This window comes from Mugil cephalus, chromosome 10 (assembly GCF_022458985.1).
Source record: "Mugil cephalus isolate CIBA_MC_2020 chromosome 10, CIBA_Mcephalus_1.1, whole genome shotgun sequence".
Lineage (NCBI taxonomy): Eukaryota > Metazoa > Chordata > Actinopteri > Mugiliformes > Mugilidae > Mugil > Mugil cephalus.
In genome coordinates this window covers 5,734,626-5,754,710 of record NC_061779.1, presented here as the reverse complement: position 1 = coordinate 5,754,710, position 20,085 = coordinate 5,734,626, and positions in this window count along the sequence as shown.

Below are 20,085 nucleotides of genomic sequence, written 5' to 3'. Positions count from 1 at the left end.
TGCCGGCATTTTTTATTGGCAAAACATTATCCTAACTCAATTTAATCCTTTAGCAAATACGTGTGGTTAGTATTCATCAGTGATTCACTGATGCTCACCCGCGTGTGGACTGTGGACAGCCCGTGCTTGCATCGCTGACCTTGGAGGGATCACAGAAAAGCAGATGTGTCATAATGTCAACAACGTTTCTGCCAATTCCAGAGAAATCCCTGGAAATTACATTTTTAATTTTTAGCTTGTTCTCATGAACATTTAACACGTGGGTTTAGCAAACCAGATCTCTGTCCAGGACCCCTCCCATGCTCTCTAACCCAGGTCGCCGGCTTAACTGCCCTGCGTGTAGGACACAGAGGAGCAGGGCTACAACAATCACACATCATATCCACTAAACTCACATTCCCATACATACTTGATAAAAAACAACCAGACTTTTACTGTGGACTAAAGGACTGAACGCTTCTTTGCCAGTTTGCACACCATACTTTACCTACCTCATTACTGATTACTTACATGTTCATTTATTTGCATTATATTATATTTGCACTTATATATATATATATTCTTTTGCACAGTAATCTGCTTTTTTTTTGCACGGCCTCTTTGTTTTGCATTAACTACCTCACTGTCCACATTTACTGTCTTAGCAATTATGTTACATTCCTTTTTTTTTTTTTTTAACATTTCTTTCATTCCCAGCCCACACTCTATATACTGACTATATACAGAGTGCTGTTATATTCTTGTATATTTTGTACATTCTTTCAAATTTATATTGTCTTTTATTGCTTTTTATTTATATATCTTATGTAATTCTGACCTACTGCGACATGGTAATTTCCATATGTGGGATGAATAAATATTACCTTATGTCTTATTTTCCAAAGGGTTCATTCTATGTGACTTATTTTAACTGAGTTTTTACACTCAGTCTTATGTTGTCGTTGCCTGCTATGTGTGCCCTTAATTGCCCCCTGGACGAATAAAGTCCTCTGAATCTGATTTAATCAGGGCTCTGGTGTTGCCCACACAGCCTTACTGTTACCAGGACGCTTAAATAGAACTTTTTTGTTAATGTTATAACTAAGTAGCCTGTTTCTTTCCTGCAGTCGAAGGTCAAGAATACTTACTAATTCAACATTTTTCCCAATGTTTTCACAACTTCTGAAGCAGAAAAGCATTTCTGTGTTTTCTACAAACCGAACATAATGATCGCAACAATGAATATTAGTTTTATAAGTGTAGACCAGAAAAAGAATATAATGCTATTATAATCTAACTACGACTGCTTCATCTCTCCTTTCATAAGCTGTGAGTGGAGTTCCTGTAATGGTTTTATTTATGTGGGATAAATAAAGTGTCTAATCCATTCTAATCTAATAAACTAGACCACAACCTTTTGGTCAGTCCACCAGAGATAAGAGCATGTTGTGGGTGTCAGTATATTCACAGTCACTATCTCGCCATAGAACAGTGCCCTCTTATCCGTATTGTCCCTCTTCGGCGCAAAAACAGAAACATTTAAACAGACCCTCCTTTATCAGTTTCTTTTCCCTTCTTCTTCCTCTTTTCTTCCCTCCCCATGGAAATGCTCAAATGAAGGAGAGAAAGTACGCTGGAGGTGAGAAGTGCGGTCCTCAGTGTTTGTTCCTGGTGACTACTCACTATGCTCCGCGTTCGGCTGTGTTAAAAGGTGTCAGTGTGAAAAGATAAATGTGGTGAGGGCTATCGGTGGCGGCCAGCAGGAAGAGCGAGGGAGTGAGGCGACGAGGGCAAACATTCATTCTCATTAGCTCTCAGTTGAATCACTTAGGCAGTTGACTTCTTGTATCTCCCAACTGCACCGCTCGTCGCTGAGCTGCCCTCCAGCCATCTTTTAGACCACTGAAGTCTTTGTCTCAGTTTTCTCCTCTCTCTCTCCGTAGCTGTACTTTTCTTCTCAGGCACAAAAGGGTTTCGCTTTTTGACATTTCCACATGTGAGTTTTCACTCATTTCTGTTCTTCCTCTGGTGAAAGTGATGTGATTGATTAAAGTGCTGACAGTCTGTGGGAACTGATGATGTAAGGATCTGGACTTAACCTGTGGCTACTTGGACCCTGTTCCGCAAATGACTGGAATAACGGCATAATATAAAGATTTCATTATCTGCTCAATGGGGAAATATCAGTGGTTGATACCCATGCTTGATTTGATTGTTTCTTTCTGGATGGTATGAATATAGCCTTGCTACACATGCTTGCACAACATGGAGTGACTGAGCAGGTAAAGTGATGAATTTCCAGGACGAAAAGAGCCGTGTCGGTAGCCGGCAACAATTTATACAAGATGAATGCAGCCAGAACAGTTGTAGGAAGGTGCTGTGGTTCGTTATGGGTCTGTCTCAGTCAACTTCTTCTGTTGAATTAATTTGGATTTCTGATCATAATTATTTAAATCTTGTTGAAGAAATACTGTCAATTGCATACTTGTTTCTTCTGAGTTGGACCGCTCGAAATTTGACTTTCTGTGGTCCTTGTCCCAGTTTTCATGCAATTGAGAAAATAGAATAACTGACGAGAACATGTCCTCCTCCTCCACACTAGGTGGTGATATGTGTCTTGTCAGCAGGTTAATATGGCCCTTTCCAGTTGACCTATTACATCATATAATGAACTAGAAGAGTCCTTCATGCAGCAGACTGACATTTCAAACTAGATCAAGACAGATGATAGTTCAGCTTTTTTAATCTCGTACGTAATGTGCGCACTACTTATGGTGCAGATAAGATGGCGCTATCCCTCACATGGCTCTTCTACTGGCTCTGTTTACCTTCTTTTTCTGCGACCGACTTTCTTGGATGTTTTTGTTCCGGGATCATATGCCAGTGCAGTGGTTGTGTATAAAGGCGTATACATGCCGGGTAAAACTGAGAACTCCAGGTTTTAGTCGGAGCTGATCTAGTAAACGTAGTGACTGTTTCACAGACCAACATGGACAAATGAAAAACCCCTCAAGACTGCCTCTCAGCCTGATCTCATAACTCTCCACATCGAGACAGAAAAAGGATGAGGTCTGCTGAATGTGCTTAACTTTATAGAAGGACACAAATCACAAATCCATTCATCTATCGTTTATCAATTCCAAAGCCAAATACTTCCAACTAGCATAACTGATAATCAACCAGTTCGACTCTGAAGCGCAGACTCTGTAGGAAGAGAGAACAAAGGAAAGCTTAACAGGGTAAAGACACTCGGGAAATGCACTCTCGGATACTTGGTTGTCCCAGTTTCACACAAGTAACCCACTGATGTGACCTGGACAAAATGAGCAGGTAGGGTATTTAGGCAGTACTTGGCCAGACGAGTACTTTGAATTAGAACAGTACTCCGTGCCGTTTCCCCAAGAACGCACACTGACAAACATCCTAAGGGGTGAAAAAGTCTCCTGGAACAACCTAGGTCTCGATTTTTAATGAAGGACAATTACAGCACCCTCCTTCCTACAGCGACCAAGCAAACACAAGGCAACAAGAATTTATCCAAATGGAGCAATTGCCACCGGTCGCGCCTCTTGTCTCAGCTTTGTGCCCTCTTTTCCTGATGAACAAGTGGAAACAGGTGCATCCAATCACCTTCTGCAGCTGAATGGACAAGCGGCACATGGAGACACACAAGAGTGACAGACAATCCACACACACAAGACATGAGAAATCTGCGAATCTGTTTCCTGCATCACTTCCACATATTATAAGTTACTTATCCAGTCAGTTAAGTTTAAATTTTAACCCAAGCATTTTTTTTTTTTTTTTTTACCTCATACCGTCGTGAAGAAAGCCAGCACCATTACGTATCCAGAACAGTTTTTTGTTTAGCTGCAGCTTCATGAGTTGGTAACGATGATGAGAGTGACAGGGAGAAAGAGAAAGAGAGGGGAAGGGGGAAAGAGCACACGGGAAGAACACACATGCACATACATCCACATGCACCAGTCAGTAGAACTGGCAATAAAATTACACACGCTATTATGTGGACTTGTTTGAACCGACGCCAAAGCTTATCCGTCACCAGAGCGGGGCAGGAATGAGTGAGAAATTAGCCAACCTGCCACAAATGTTAAAGTGCTAATACCTTTAATAGCTTTAAATATTCAGAAAATGGGCCGTAGTCATTTATGAATCTGTCAATTTATCCCTGCATTCACATTTGAGTTCATTTAAGTTACAGCCTACAGAGTGTTAGATACTCCCAGTACTGGCAGGTTAATAACACGTGTACATCATACCACCTGTTAAACATCTCAAAAGTCTGTTCTGAAGCATGGTGATAATCATAGCCTGACAATCAAGGGGCTCTCAAATTAAAATAAACCAAGACAGAGTTTGACGATATATTTAAACGACAATTTGCACATCGTTATAGAATGTTGCTTTGTACTGAGTAACTGCAGGTTGGTTAAAACGATTCAATCTAAACATTGTTTCAGGATAAAATGTCTGTGTTTGGGCTTTTTTAGTGTCTCTGTGACCCAGTTTAGATATAGTTTATGTATTCTGATGTGCTAATCTGAGTCCAGCAAATTTTAGCCGGAGCACAGATTAGCTGAATAAACCGATAAACATCTTTATGTGATAATATAATGTGTAATGATGACAAAGGCAACTCAGATCAGTTCATTTACATTATCTTTCACGCACAGTGGTTTCACAACATTGATGTGGGAAAGGTGTTAACTCTGAGTTTTTAGCTTTGTTTTGGTCTCCACTACATCGGAAAAAATAATGAATGTCTCTTTAAAGCTAAAATGCTGCACTAATTACAATAAATACTTTCCATCTGCCTGGCAACATATAGTGGGTTGTCTGAGATTTTTTATTATTTTTTTTTGCTCAATTTAGCCCAAAACAGTTACGGCTACAAGTAGTTTTCAACATGAAGCTACAAATTAATGCCTGATGTTTGTGCTGCACTACAAATGAAAGTTAAGATGGTTTCAGATTTTCTTAGCACCAGTGACGTCAGAAAATCAAAAAGGAAACACTAATGCTTCTGCGTCAATTTGATGCCATGGCTACGGCCAAACTCTACACGGACCCTAGCGCAGTAGCCTGAAGTGCACATCACCAGAAAAGTAACTATGTGTGGTCCGCTCGGTGGTAGTGTATTTCTGCTTTAGTGTTTCCGGCTGCTTCTCCGCAGTTTTCAGACTGATAGTTTTGGATCAATAAAGATGGAACCCATCAAGGAAAGGTTAACTGAGGAGGTTCGGAGATACAGACTTGTCTTCGGCGTAATTTCTGCAAAAGTTTCAGTCACTATTGTTGAAACTTTGAACAATGGCTGTGATTGCGTGGCCTTTTTACAGAGCCAGCCAGACTGACGAGCGCAAAAGTATAAATGTCTCACACAGGTGTAGTCCTTATGCGTAGGTCATGGCGCCTGTGTAGGTGTAAACCGCTCGTAACACTTCAAATATGGCTTACTGATGGTGTATATGGCCTTAGAAACTTTGTTGCACTCGAGATGACATATCATGATATTTAGCTGTCAAGCTCTACTGCTCACCTCCTATATCTACCCCCTATATATTTACAGTAAGCAGTCCAGTTACTAATTAACCTTAAACACCCTCTACATCTCCACCAACACTTTCACCGTTTAATTAGAGTGAACCAGAAACTAAATCCCCCAATGCCACTGGAGATTCTAAAGCTTCCTTATCTTTTTCATTTGTGATTCTTGTATTTTTTTGGTAAAATTGCTGCCCTGAAATTACTTGCATTCATCTGGCCTCATCTGGGATGTGTCTGGAGGCTGATTTTGCGCTTTTCTGAGTGTGAATGTTTTCATGTTCTCGGGTCTCTCCTGGAGATTTCAAAGACACTACTTGATTGAATAAAGTTTACAACATGACGCACGGCTATGGAAAATAATGAGCGTGGCTTTAATTTAAAATTAATATCTGCAAGCTTTGTTAAGCTTTGCATCACGGTGCTTGAAAATTGAATACAAACGATAAACTTAATTAATTTTGTAGCTGCTTCACCTGAGTTTATGTTGGATAAAATACCACCCTGAGGACGCTCCAATTGTTACAGGGAGCTTCATGAATTGTGTCACAACTAAACTTAAAAATAAATGAGTGTCTCCTTGGGATGCACTCTCTTGAGTTGTTGTAATTTACAGAAAACATCCCGGTGTTAGTAAAACAGCCTCTAGCTTCTGATAAGGGCACCTTACAGTGTGTGTGTGTGTGCATGTGTGTGCTGCTACAGACTGAAATACTCTGCAAGACCAACTGCATCAGTATGGAGGCCACAGTCACCCAACACCATCTGCCCTGGCTTGGCTATGTCATTAGGACGCTGATCACGGATTGGACTCTACAGCCACAACAAAACTCACAAATAGCAGAGGCAGGACAGTCATCATCGGACACAATGGACAACCTTACAAAGTAATTGCTTCCGACCGAATGCCTCTGTAGCTGTAATACAGTACTTTTCTTAACTTCACTACATAAACATGTTGCCATCCATATTTGGTGACAGAAGTCGTCTTGAAAACGTGACAGTAGCACAACCCCTCATTTCCCATTGTTCAACTATAGATCGTATATAAACATGGACAACACGTCCCCACTTGCTTGTGTTCACTTTTTCCAGGGTTATGGCGCCATCTTACCACTACGGAGCCAGAGTCTGCGCAGTACGGTCCAAGTGGGCGGAGCCACGTAAATATCGATGACCCGCCCACACTTCCACCACGACTCGCATTTTCGTTTGACTAAAACTGAGCACTGCTCTACCTCCACCAGTCCAGTTACAAAGAAACATTTTAATGATTATACACTGTACTTATTTATTGAAACTTAAAACTGTTACTAAAAGAAATTATTTGATGTGTAGTTTAGTGTTTGATTTGGCCCTAGCATGGAGGAGGTGAAGCTTATGACTTATACTGCAGCCAGCCACCAGGGGGAGGTGCACTTGCTTTAGCTTCACTTCTGAGGAGCTGTCCATCTTTATTTACAGTGCTCAACAGTAAAGTGGTGATATGAGGATCTTGGCAGATGAGAATGTAACTACCTTAAAGAAGCTTCATCAGTGACTATGCTTTTAATTATAGCTTCAACTTAGTCACTAATATTAGTAGTAAATATATAAATACTGTTCTGTTCTTGACACGGATGGGAAGTGGGATTTGGGTCAATAAATAATGCGTAGTAAACAGGGAGTTGGTCAAAACTCAGAAAAAGAAAAATGTTTAATTACTTCGTAGTTGATGTGATTAAACATGGAAAAGCAACTTGTAGAAGTGCCTCAATGTGACCTTGGAGAAGACTGAGTTGTTGCTGGGATGTGGTATAAACCGTTTTTGTTTGTTATTCCGCAGTCTGTTTAAAAGAAGAAAAGCTTAATCTGTTCGTTTGGCTTTTTGCAATTTGTTTTCACCACATTGCCAAGAATCAAGGAATTATCTCTTTTTTATTCTCTTGTTTTTTGTGTGTGTTTTTTATTTTTTTATTTCTCTGTACTTATTTATCCCCCGTACTCCTTCAGGGAAGACAGCAAAGTGCTCACAACGAAGGCTTCTCAGACAGAAGCAAGCAAAACATGACAATAACGCCGTATAATACGATAAGTAGCTTAGCTAACCACTCTGCTGACACGCAACCTCCAAACTGGTCGAGCAAATCCGTAGCTTCAACTTCAGGGCTTTTTGTGTCAAATCAAATTCAGGCATTAACAGGCAGAGGTTTGATATTAAAGCCTCTGGGTGATGCAGGATTGGATTTGAGAAATGTTTGTAATAGCATATTTTCCAGTTGGTTGTCAGTGTTTGTCTTTTACTTGAGTGCAGGGCCTGGTTTAACACACCGAGGCCACGTCCAGGATTGTTTTAGGCGATCTCTGGATTCATTTTTGGGCGCATCAGACTGACGGCAGCTCCACAGAAAATCAAATTTCAAATCAAAGTCTCACTGAAAAATTAAAAAGGGATCAATGTGATGATGAATCTGCAACTGGAAGAATTCTGTTTAACTGGATTAGCTAGGATATATATTGTAGATTAATTAGTTTATATGGTTGCAATATTGGAACAGACCTCTACACAATAAATACCTTATATTAACAATTGATTAAATGGCTTTGTTTAAAATATAAGGACTCAAACTTCACGGAATGATCACTCGTCATCCCTTAGTGCGAGTTTTCCAACTCGTAGATAATTAAGACACTTCTGGCTTTACAGTTGATTCAGTTAAACCACTCTCATCTACTTCCCTGACGGACCAATCTGCCATAACATTAAAACCACAGACAGGTGAAGTAAACAACATTGACCATCTTGTGACAATCTAATGTGTGGAAACTTTTCTGGCATTAATGGTGATGTTACTTAGACATACACTATCCACCTAGAGCAGACCAGACCAGACCTACTGTATATAAAATCTAATTGAAGAGAGACATTGACATTTACCTCACACAGTGGGGAGAAATCAGTTAACATCTTGTTCTTTTAATCTTCTGCTCCCATAACTTTCTCCGTTTTTGTTCACTGGGGAAACGGTGTAGTTTGGAGTTTTGGAGCCGTAGGCTGAGCACTGTGGCATATTTCAACTTTTAATCCAATTTCATTCTCTGTTACTAGCACTTCTCTATGGGTGAATATTGGTTAGTATAGCAAACATGGTGCCCATGAAACACGTGACCAGATTAGGACCAATCTATAAAGCGGGATAGCTCAGACCGTCCGTTCCCTAGTTGGTCAGACTGTGTAAGATACGGCTCTGGACTCCCCCATAGCAATGACAGTCTTTGATTGCAGCAACAAAACCCCAGCAGGATGCAGTTTGACACAGGCACACAAACGCTTTAAGAACAACTCAAAAAAACATGAAGGAAAAAAGCACAAGGTGTTGACCTGGCCTCCAAGTTCACTAGACCCCAAACTGATCAAGTATCTATGGGATGATCTGCAGAGGACGATCTCCGATGTCAAAACAAATGGTAAATATGCACAGAAAAAAAATAATTTATTCCAGCCAGAGAGAAAGAAATAGATCAAGCGTTTACATAGTCATCAGGCACATTTTCCTACTGAATGGATTTTCAATTGATAAATCTGAAAACTGTTTCTGACTGGGCTGGGTTGTGCCGGTCCATTGGAAATGAGGTGAGTTAGTTTTTGCATCGTGATTGAGCTATTGTTCCGTTTCTATATGGACGTAGCAAATAAAGCCACCGTATCACTGCACGATCAAAAGATGAAAACAGAGCTAAACGTGGAATGAATATTGGACTTATATATTCACCTTGCACTATGTCAGCTGGATGTGTATTAGGGAAATGTCTGCTATCATTTTTCTACAATAACTTTAGAACCTGAATAATATTCGAAACACACGCTGGTCTCACCGTTAGCACACCAGAAAAATGGAGACAAATATCACACTTTCACATACTGTACACTGTAATACAACTCGTGCTATGTCACAGTGATCATACCTCTGTTGTATCCCAAAGTAGAAACTGCTAACAGAAAAGAAATGATTCTACCTAATCTAACAAAAAGTGGACCATTTTAATAAATACCACGCAGCACTGACAAACTATAGGTATAATTACGAGAATGTTGTACAAAATGCTGCCTTTCTCTGGCCTGCTGCTTTTGAATTTGCTGATTTGATTGAGGCACCACGGCTCATTTCTAAATTACCTTCACAGTGTTCGCATTCATTTCCTCTGCAGGAACCCAATTCACTGGTCCATGAAGTCAACAGTCGCTGATTGGACTGGAGCAAAGTGCGAGGCAGAGGACAAAATCTGAGTGCAGCGAGGGTCCAGTCACCGAGGGGCTCAGTGGTTTCTTATAAAAAAAAAAGAAAGAAGTAAATTGCCTGAATCAGACCATGACTGCAATATGTGGATAATTCACTGATGAACAATTGTAGTGTGAATGGGGAACGTGGAGGGTTTGGAAAATTAATTAATATAACATTTAATTGCAAACTTTCAGAGGCGGGTTTCCTCTTAGGGTGAGAATTCATATATTCATGTATTCATATATTCATCTATGGTTATTAACACTATGGAATGTCTTGTCTGTCTCTACATGTCTGGATATATGTTAAAATAAATTAAAAATGGCTTAATTTGCATGCAAGTAACTCCTACTCCTATCCCACTGCACACCAGTAAAATGTAGATTAGTTGTACCACTATAGACTAGGGGTTGTAGAAACCAGTGGACAAGTCATTTTGATTTCTCTGCTGTGCCATGAAGCTTTAAGCGTCATACTGATTATCATACTGATCACGTGACAATAACAACATGGACGCCTCCATGAAGACAGACCAGGATCCCAGTGGGTTATTGCTGCAAACTGACAGCGGTTCACCAAGTGTGTGGGAGTACTTCACTCGTCAAAGTAACCATTTTTCTTTCTAAAATGGAAATCAAATATTTTTCAGAGAGTTCTTCCTTATTTTGTTGCAGAATTTCCCAGAAATGTGTGGCACTTTTAGGGTGCTTTGCTTTCACTCTTCTTTTTAGTTTGTCACAAACCAGCTCCATGGGGTTAAAGTCTAGAGACTGGGCCACGGTCCACTCCATGTTTTCAAGCTTTCCATCTTGTTTTTATCCTGAGGTAGTTCTGGTAGAGCTTGGACTCATGTTTTTGCTCATTATCTTGCTGTAGGATGAAGCCCTGACTGACTATACCAGAGGATACTGTGTGCTGTTGTAAAACTTTTGACTTATATAAGTTTGTGCTGAAATACAACAAAGGTACTACTGCAATGCACACTCATCTGAAAACGCATCCGTTAACACTAGCAGAAGAACCGTCCCGATCCAACAACTGCACCAAATGCCCTGCGGTAACAGAGAGAAGGAGGATGCACATCAACAATTTGCTGGTGAATTTCATTGTCAGCGTTATTAAACCTTTTGCTGCAGTACACGGAGAAGGCTTCAGAGAGATACCCATTTTTTTTTAACCCAGTTACACTATCTCATCTTAAACCAGGTGCTATTAAATGCTATCGATGGTGCTGAGTTGCAGCCTGTTGTTATATAGGCTATACATATCTACAGCACACAGCATGCGGCTCATGAGCTGTCTGTTCTCAGTATTCAGGTCAAGAATATAGATTTCATTGTTGCAAAGCATTACTTTCTACTGTCTTTTTATTAGTGAGTAAAAACACAGTAGACGCTAGTTGGTGTCGACTTGACTTAGGTTATATAATAGAGGGTATGCACGTGACATCACAGCTAGCGAAGTCTCCGTGGTTACGGCCAGTTAGGGAGCTGCTTTTACCTTATTTCTTAAGTTACGTCCAGGCGGGCTGTCAAATAAGTTTGTCGATGTTGTTGTTTTGGTGTAGTTACAGGCAACTATATCAGTATCAACAATAAAAAAACAGTAAAATAATAAACTGAGTATTTGTGATCACTCCTCGTCACCCTCGTCCGGTCGGATGCTACAGTATTGTATGGTTAGCGTTAGCATCTTTTATTTAGCTACATTTATCCTAATGAAATGATCTAAAACTAACTTAAACTAACTGAAACTGAGGCTAGTCCACATTTCCACATAATCTGATCTGATAATCCACATTTTTCTGGTCTGTCTGTATTTACTGATACATTTCACTATGTTTTTGCCACTCAGGGGGTGTGGCCCCAGACATCAGTGATGTCAATGCAGCCCCTGCCATAGTCTACTGTGTAATGTACTACTGAACATAGCACATCCCATCATGTTTGTGTTTCTCTTGCATGCAGATGTTCTGAAGTATTAAAAGTATTTGACTCAAATATATATACAGGACTGGGATTTTCTACCTGTTTTTTTTCTTCTTTTTTTTTTCCCAGGTATTAATGAGTGCTGCAGTAGAGAGGCCAAAACTCCTCGGGCTGTCCCTGTCATCACTTATTTAGCGCGTCAATATTCAGTCAATATACAATCACACAGTCCAGGTGTTGTCATTGACGTATGTTCCCGCCTGTCGGACGACTGCACACATAAAATAGTGATGAGACTTAGAGCAGCAGCCAAGAAACGGGGGTAGAAAAAAAAAGAGAAAGAATTACAACCTTGGTTGCTAGGCAGCATTCCACACATAACTAGTTTATACCTGAGTATGTCACAGCAGTGACGGAAAGTAAAGAAATGCATTCATTTGCAGCCATTCAACGAAAGGGAATTATTTTTGATGGGAAACGTCTGAGGAAGCAGAGGACATAACAAGACATTCCTGTGGAGTAAGTGGAAGAAAAATGAGGCTGAGATTTTTGAGAATAACAGTGTCCAACCGTCAGTGGGTTTAGCTGTCTTTCTTTTTAGGTACCACAAAAAAACATCCAGAATGAGAGCACATGCTTTGCAGATTAACACCAGCTGAATCTGTAAACTGTGAACATTGCATGTCCTACAAAACAGACTGATCAACACACAATTGTGGCATATGTATGGAATTAATATAATCACACCGTTGCTGTGAAACATAAAAATAAGAAGTGTTATTGTCACCGTCCCGTAAATACAGCGAAATACAGTTAAGCAGCTCTCTGGATCGGAAACAATAAAGACACAGATGTAGTTCACACAGGAAAATTAAATTAGACTACGCTCACAGACTTGAAGTGAACTTGCGTGGTTTGGTAACGTGGCTGAGATCTTAGTTGTTGAACCACGACATGCCTACATAAATTAAATTCCTATCACAGTCTAATCACAATGTTTCTTTGTCCTTAATCAGCTCAGTAGAAACAGATTATGCTTAGAATAGAAACATTTAATTATTGCAGAAAACATTTACACTATGTTTTAAATGCTGACATTTATAATATGGGCTTTAGGTGCATAGTCCACTATTGTCCTTGTCTAGTGAGACAACGTTCGCTTTATTTACATTACACAATATGCAAAGAGAGACTTTCCTCTGGTGACTGAGAAACAGCCGTCTACTTGGTAGGAAGCATGTATGGTACTGTAACAACTCATCAGCTCATCAGGAGGTTTGGGTGGATGGAGGGGTCAGCAAAACATTTAAACAAGGGGCCAGACATTTGTCTCGTTTCATTTAGTCCTTTTAAGGCAAACTGTGATTTACTTCAAGGCTGTCACATAAGAAAATACTTTAATGCGTGGCATTAAAAGAGATACTAAAAACCAATACTTTTACACTTGATGATGTATTTCTAAACGGAGTAAAGTTTTCAGTACTAAGAACAAGAAGACTTCATCAGGGAGCTACATTTGGTAAAATATTTTGCAGTTGAAGATTACAATTTAGATTTTTTTGTAATGTTTGTTGTATTCAAGTTCAAGGTTTGCATCATCTGTTTGAAACCTTTTAAGAAGCCAAAAGAAAAAAAAAGTTGTATGTTTTTGAAAACGTTTCGAGTTCATTTCAGTTATTTCTCAATGGTAAAACATTGCGCTACAGATAAATGAAAGACAAAATAAGGAGACTTTACTGCCACTGTCATGACGTGTGTAGTACAGCTAGTGTGGTTGGATTTCTGTTGGCCATCCAAACAACATTTTTATGGACAGGAATTTATTTCAGCCCAGAAAACCTGAATATTAACCAGTACAGGGACGCTAACAGGATCTTGTAATTGACTTCATTTCCATAGATAAAAAGAGTAAATGCTGGACATAAACGGGTGAGACACATTGAGGGTCGCTTAAACAATCCCTTGTGTCTCAGTAAAAAACTCAAGTATACTGTATGTTCACGTTCAACGAGTTCAACATGGGCAAGTGAAAGCTTGTGCAGCCAAGAAACGGCAAAAGTAAGATCTTCTATCTCACATTATTTCTGTTCTAGCTAATTATCTACAAGTATAATGCAAGAGCTTTATACTTGTTCATTTTTACCTCTAACAAAAGCATAAGCTATTCATCCCATGGTGATAATCCAAGCAAATGTCTTTAACTGTTATGCAAATTGTCTTTATTTAACAGTAACGGTAAATCCTCGGTAAACGGCACTAATTCTACTCGCATACAGGTAGGGAGCGCTCCCGTGAAGCTACTTTTTCAAAGGGCAGCGGCCGCATCGGAAAATACACACAGAATTGCATGTAGAATCGCTATAGAAACTGGTGGCGTTTATTGTGCCAGCAGGACACCATTCAAGATTCAACAAACTATTTTTCTTCACTGGAACAAAGATTGCAGACGTATTAATCCTACGTATTAACGTAGGAGCAGACGGATGGGCAACCGAACGAACAATGTGTACAGTCTCCTTGTTCTTTCTGGTAAATGGTTCTTGCTACGTAATCAAAGCTCATAAATACAGTCGCACCCTAACATGTCCCAACGCTTAGTTGCATCGGTGTACATCTATCCAGGGAGGGAATGTGCTGAGTCCGTCCATTGTTCCTCATACTTATCAGGAGGAAAATCACAGGCTTCCAAGCGCAAAGAGACACAATGAGCCCAACAGTGAGAATAAATTGGTACTCTGGGGAACTGTGATACCTCCTCTTTTTTTTCTGCCCGGTTTGCTGGGGACAAAGTAATAAAATACTCCAGCTGCAGAGACGGAGGTCAGTCCCGTCGTTCGTGTATGTGTGTTTGCAGAAGTATACAACGGTAAACAAGAGAACAACAATCACAATTTCCCGTTTTCATTGAGCATCCTCAGCATGCCGTCTCCACACAAAGAGGGCCTGGTATTGTGTTGTTAAAACACGGAAAGGTCAGGCTCGAGAACATGATTACACTATAAATCCTCGTCAGTCAACGTGTGCACGATGTAAGTGAAGCCTCTTGGTTATTTTCCTTGCAGATTTCACACCATTGTTGTACATGTTTTCTTTTTTTACCCTGGGGACATTGAATGTCATTATGCAGCGTATTGTGCGTTGAGACACTTGGACAGATGTGCTGCATTCAGTCTTTCCCTGTCAGAAAGGACTATCTGTTTTATATTAGGTTTTTACTTCTTTTGTTTGTGCAGCAGACTCCTTGTTGTGTAGTTAACTAGAACAACCAGCTGCAGAGGAGACGTAGCTTATTACATCTCAGGGCGATGCAATACCAACATGACTTTTACTTTTAATCAGCATGTGATTATAAAAGACCACAGGGCCCGAAACGGGTCCCAGAGGAACTGGCATTACAGTTAGAATGTCATGTTGCCAAAGCTTCCTAAATCCCAACAATGTAAAGCAGCTTAATGATAAATCCTCCAAGGTAACACATATTATTTGTACATAAAGCAAATTATTTCCAGGCCCAAAGCCGTAAAACACACACAGGGCACAACCTGAGCTGTTTTCATAAACATCGCACCTGAGACGAATACAAACTGTCTGTGACCTTATTCTTTCATTGCACCACTGAAAATTTAGTTGGATTTTTATGTATAGAGATTCTGTTTTATAACTATTATATTTACGGTAATATGTGCTTGACTATCGCATGAAGACAGATGCTGCGTTGTTGGCATCACGCACAGACACTCGCGACCTCCATCTTTCTTCTGCTGCCGCATTAGCATATCAAGGCCTCCGTTTGTAGAGCGTAAAACAACACGGAAAAGCAGAGAGTGGTATGTTGGCAACCTTGAAACACGTCAGTGAACAACTGACGGAAGTAGGAAGCACAAGGCGCTTCAATATTTTGGTTCTTACACTGACAGTTTTCTTACACTACCAGTTTTCTTTATTTTCACTACTTTCTACATTGTAGATACGTACTGAAGACATCAAATATATGAAGCAAGATATATGGAAATATGTAGAAAAAATGGCTAAATTACTCTTTTTCAGTGGCTCTTTGATTAGAATTGATGCCTCTCAGCGAGAAGGTCCTCAAAGTAGTCACCTTTTGTTGAGAGTGCTGCCAACCCTTGGCCTTCTCTCAATGAGCTTCATGATGTAGTCACCTGAAATGGTTTTCACTTCTCAGCTTTGCCTTGTCATGGGTCATTTGTAGAACTGTTACGGATGTGGCCCAGTCCTCCCAGAGACCCTGGTTTCCCTCCTGGTCCAGGCTGCCTCCGCTCTGCTGGGCCCTACGACTCCCGAATGGAGCTCCGTCGACCCGTTGCGGATCTTATTGGCCTGAACTCTGGCCAATCCTAGCCCCTCGGATGGGACATGGCTATAAGTGCCCAGACTTCCTGGCACTTGTGTGCGACGGCATTAGTCATTAAGAGTGTGTGGGCTGGACCAGGTCTCTTGAGTTTGCTCATTTGTTAGTAGGACTCAGATTCACTCCCCGGTGGGGTGATGCTGATTATTCCGGTTGTGATCTTTGGTGGGGCCCTAAGGGTTTGAGTAACAGCTGTATCTTTTGTTGGAGTCTTCCTTTTTTTTCTCTTTGTACGTTTTTGGGTAAAATTTGAGTTTTGAATTATTTCCACTAGATGCCTGTCAATAAATAATTTTTTTGTTCCTACAAACGGTATATTGTGTTGCACCTCTTTTCCCTTGATGAGTAGGGTCGTAACACTGAATGTCTTCTGTTAGTCCAGAAAACTGCAAAAACTTTCTATGTGTCCCCAAGTGTGGTTGCAAAAGCTATCAAGCACTATGATGACTAAATTCGCTTACATGAGGTCTGAGATGTGATGATTTGGGGGTACTTTGCTGGTGACACTGTTGGGGATTTATTTAAAATTGAAGGCACACTAGACCAGCGTGGCTACCACAGCGTCCTGCAGCGTCATGCCGCCCCATCCAGTGTGCGTTTAGTTGGACCATCTTTTATTTTTCAACAGGACAATGACCCCAAACACACCTCCAGGCTGAGTAAAGGCTATGTAACCAAGAAGGAGAGTGATGGAGTGCTGCACCAGATGACCTGACCTCCACAGTCACCTGACCTAAACCCAATCAAGATGGTTTGGGATGAGACGGACCACAGAGTGAAGGCAAACGGGGTCAACAATTGCTCAGCATCTCTGGGAACTCATTCAAGACTGTTGTTGTAAAACCATTTCAGGTGACATAAAACATAAAATATGGTTTGTGCTCACTATATGATTCCATATGTGTTCATTCATGGTTCTGATGCCTTCAACGAGAATCTACAGAGTAATTACTCAGATAAATAAAGAGAAAAAAAACATTAAATGAGAAAGTGTGTCCAAACCTTTGACTGGTAGTGTATGTGGACTTGACAAGATGGATATTTGACTTGGAGAGGCCATTAGGAGCCATATTTACAGCACATTAGCTGTGCATCTCTGCATGTAATGAAGAAGGAAGGCCGTTCTTTTTCATAGTAGTCTTTGTTGTTTCGCTCTCCGACTCTTGATGTCCTGCTGGGGATGTCCCGCTAATGAGGGTGAGGATGCATAATGAGGTAAAGATGCAACTTTTCTATGTAATGAGCAGTTTGTTGCATCGGAACAGCAGCATATAAACCCTCCGAGGGAAGGAGACAGGTACGGCTGGAAATTGACTTCGGATGAGTCACAAATGTTTTGAATAGAAATATTTAGATTTTCTATACACCGACGAAAAAGTTTAAAAGTGAACTGAACACTCATAATAATTTATTCTTTAAGGGAGCAAATAGCAACCTTGACGTTTAACAGCACGTTGTATTCTGTGTGGATACTTCATGTTTTGTGCCGTGTCACCAGCTGCACGATACTGAATTTGATTTGCTATTATGTAAATAAAACACAAAGTGATGGAATAGTTGGTCACTCCAGGATATGGGCTTTCTTTGTTATGTTGTCTGGCTCTTCTGTAGCAATTCATCCTTGACTAAGATTTTTTTTTTTTTATCCTTGAAATGGTTACTTACATACTTAAAATGCCTCTAATCTTGTCTGAAATGTCTCGCATCATTTCACAGAAAAGTATATACTGTCGGAATATCTTGTTTCTCACAGATTCCAGATGAAGAGGAAGGCAACATAAACGTGTATATCAACGGGATTGGTTGTCATTGATCTGTTTCAGGGTAAACTCTGAGCCATTCACACTCCCAATGAGAAACCTAAACTCATTTAGCTGTGGCCGTTGTATAGCAGCACTTTTTACACCGATCACCCACAACATTATGACCGGGAAAGTTAATAACATTGACCATCTTGTCAATGTCAGTACAATGTTCTGCTGCACTAGACATGTACCACCCATGTAGACCAGATGATGCAACCACCCATGGCAATGACACTCCTCGATGGCAGCGGCCATCCCCAGCAGGATGAAAATGGTTTAGGAACAACTAAAAAAAAAACATGAAAAACAGCACGAGGTGTTGACCCTAAAAAAGAAACGGTGTTCATACGACTGATGTTTTAGACGCTTCTTTTTCTGAACAGCAGTTGGGACCACACAAAAATAGGTTTGTTTTTTCTCTAAAAGCTATATATAGGAGCTATGAAAAAATTGTAGTGGTCTGAAAGTGTCTCATGCGTCTGCACTATTTTTTTCCCTCTCTCTTTCTCTGTCTCTTCCTGCCTCTTTCAGCGTGCGAGATGAATATCCATGCCCTTGATAAAGGCATCCCTGCTGTGTCAAGGTACATATTTCTGTTGGGATTTTATTCAAGAGTTATTAGCATTGAGACTAGTGCAATTTTAAGTTTGTTAGGAGTGATGGAAATGGCAAACCAGAAAAAAATATAAAACATTTTCTAAGCAGTCTTAACACGAAGGGCAGATGAGGCTGATACGATGTCATACTCAAACTTTAAAGGCACGTGTTTACTGGTCAATCAATCAATCAATCAATCAATCAATCAATCAATCAATCAATCAATCAATCAATCAATCAATCTTTATTTATAGAGCAAAAAACACGAAGTGCTTTACACTGGTATTCTGTATATTCTGAATTATTGACCATTATGGTGTTTCACCCAAAGGAGCTAGGGAGGCTTTTCTGCAAGTTTATCGAAGCTTGAAAACGGGCTACTGTCGGCTGTAGCCAACATCAACACCATAAACACACATAAGCTCATCAATATAATTATAACAAAATACAAATATCAACATTTAAAACTTACAGTACGTGCAGTGGTGCTGCTGTTGCTGCGTTGCTCCAGTTTCCAACTGTCTCCTTTGTTCTGCTTCCTGCCCTTGGCTTGGGCCTCCGCCCCCTTAGTTACTGTTGCTAGCCAAACTCTGCGTATGACTGAACAATGACGTAGTTTAAGTGGGAAAGGTTCGGTTACATTTGCATTTAACTGAAGACAATAAATATTAAAAAATTAAATTTTATTAGGTTGTACTGAATTTATGTTTTTAAGTTATGTTTACTCAATAAACTAATAGTTAAATTATATTTGCCCATGTGGGGCCCAACAGCAAAGCCCACTCTGAGCCTATGCCCAGCCAAGTGAGGCCCATATGGACCCCAACCGGATGTGTTTACTGGAGCATCGTAAATAGCGTATAATAGTACTTTGCAGTGTTTTGTAAGGTAGGATAGTAGCTGGGATATATAAAAAAAAGTGTTATATCTCCGAAGCATTTTCCATGTATAGCCTAGCACCTGTTACCTCCTGAGGTCTTAACCACGAGATGAGGGGAGGGAAGCAAAAGGAAAGAGTTCCCGGGAAAAGGAAAACAACACAGAGATGGATTATTATATGTAAAATAATAACGCTTTATTCAAAAATAAAATGAACGGAAAGTGAAAATGGTGGTTGCAAACATAAACAAAACAGACTAGACCCAACAACTGCAAACAAACTAAACATGCCACCACTCCAGGGGGAAATAAGCCACTGGAATATCCAACAGAAAAAAAAAAACTAAAGACTGAAAAACTTCATGTCCATCCACCCAGTAATCGGTCATATGCCAGTACAAATCATCATGTAAAAGTGATACTAGAGCCATTAGTGCAACTTACAATGCACCATGGCAACAAGGCTTGAGTGCAGTGTTTTGAATCCCCCATAACCTATATATGCTTGCTGCTAAGGGTCATGGTGACATAGCCAGCAGATCTGGCTGCTACAGTTGGGACTGAGAGAAAATAACATTGGCCAGATGGGGAAGAAAAGAAAGAGTCCCTTTAGGCCTAGTTGGATATATTGCTACTATAATCACCACCAATATCTGTCAATGATGCCTTCAACGTTTATCTCAGGTTCAGGGTGTTAC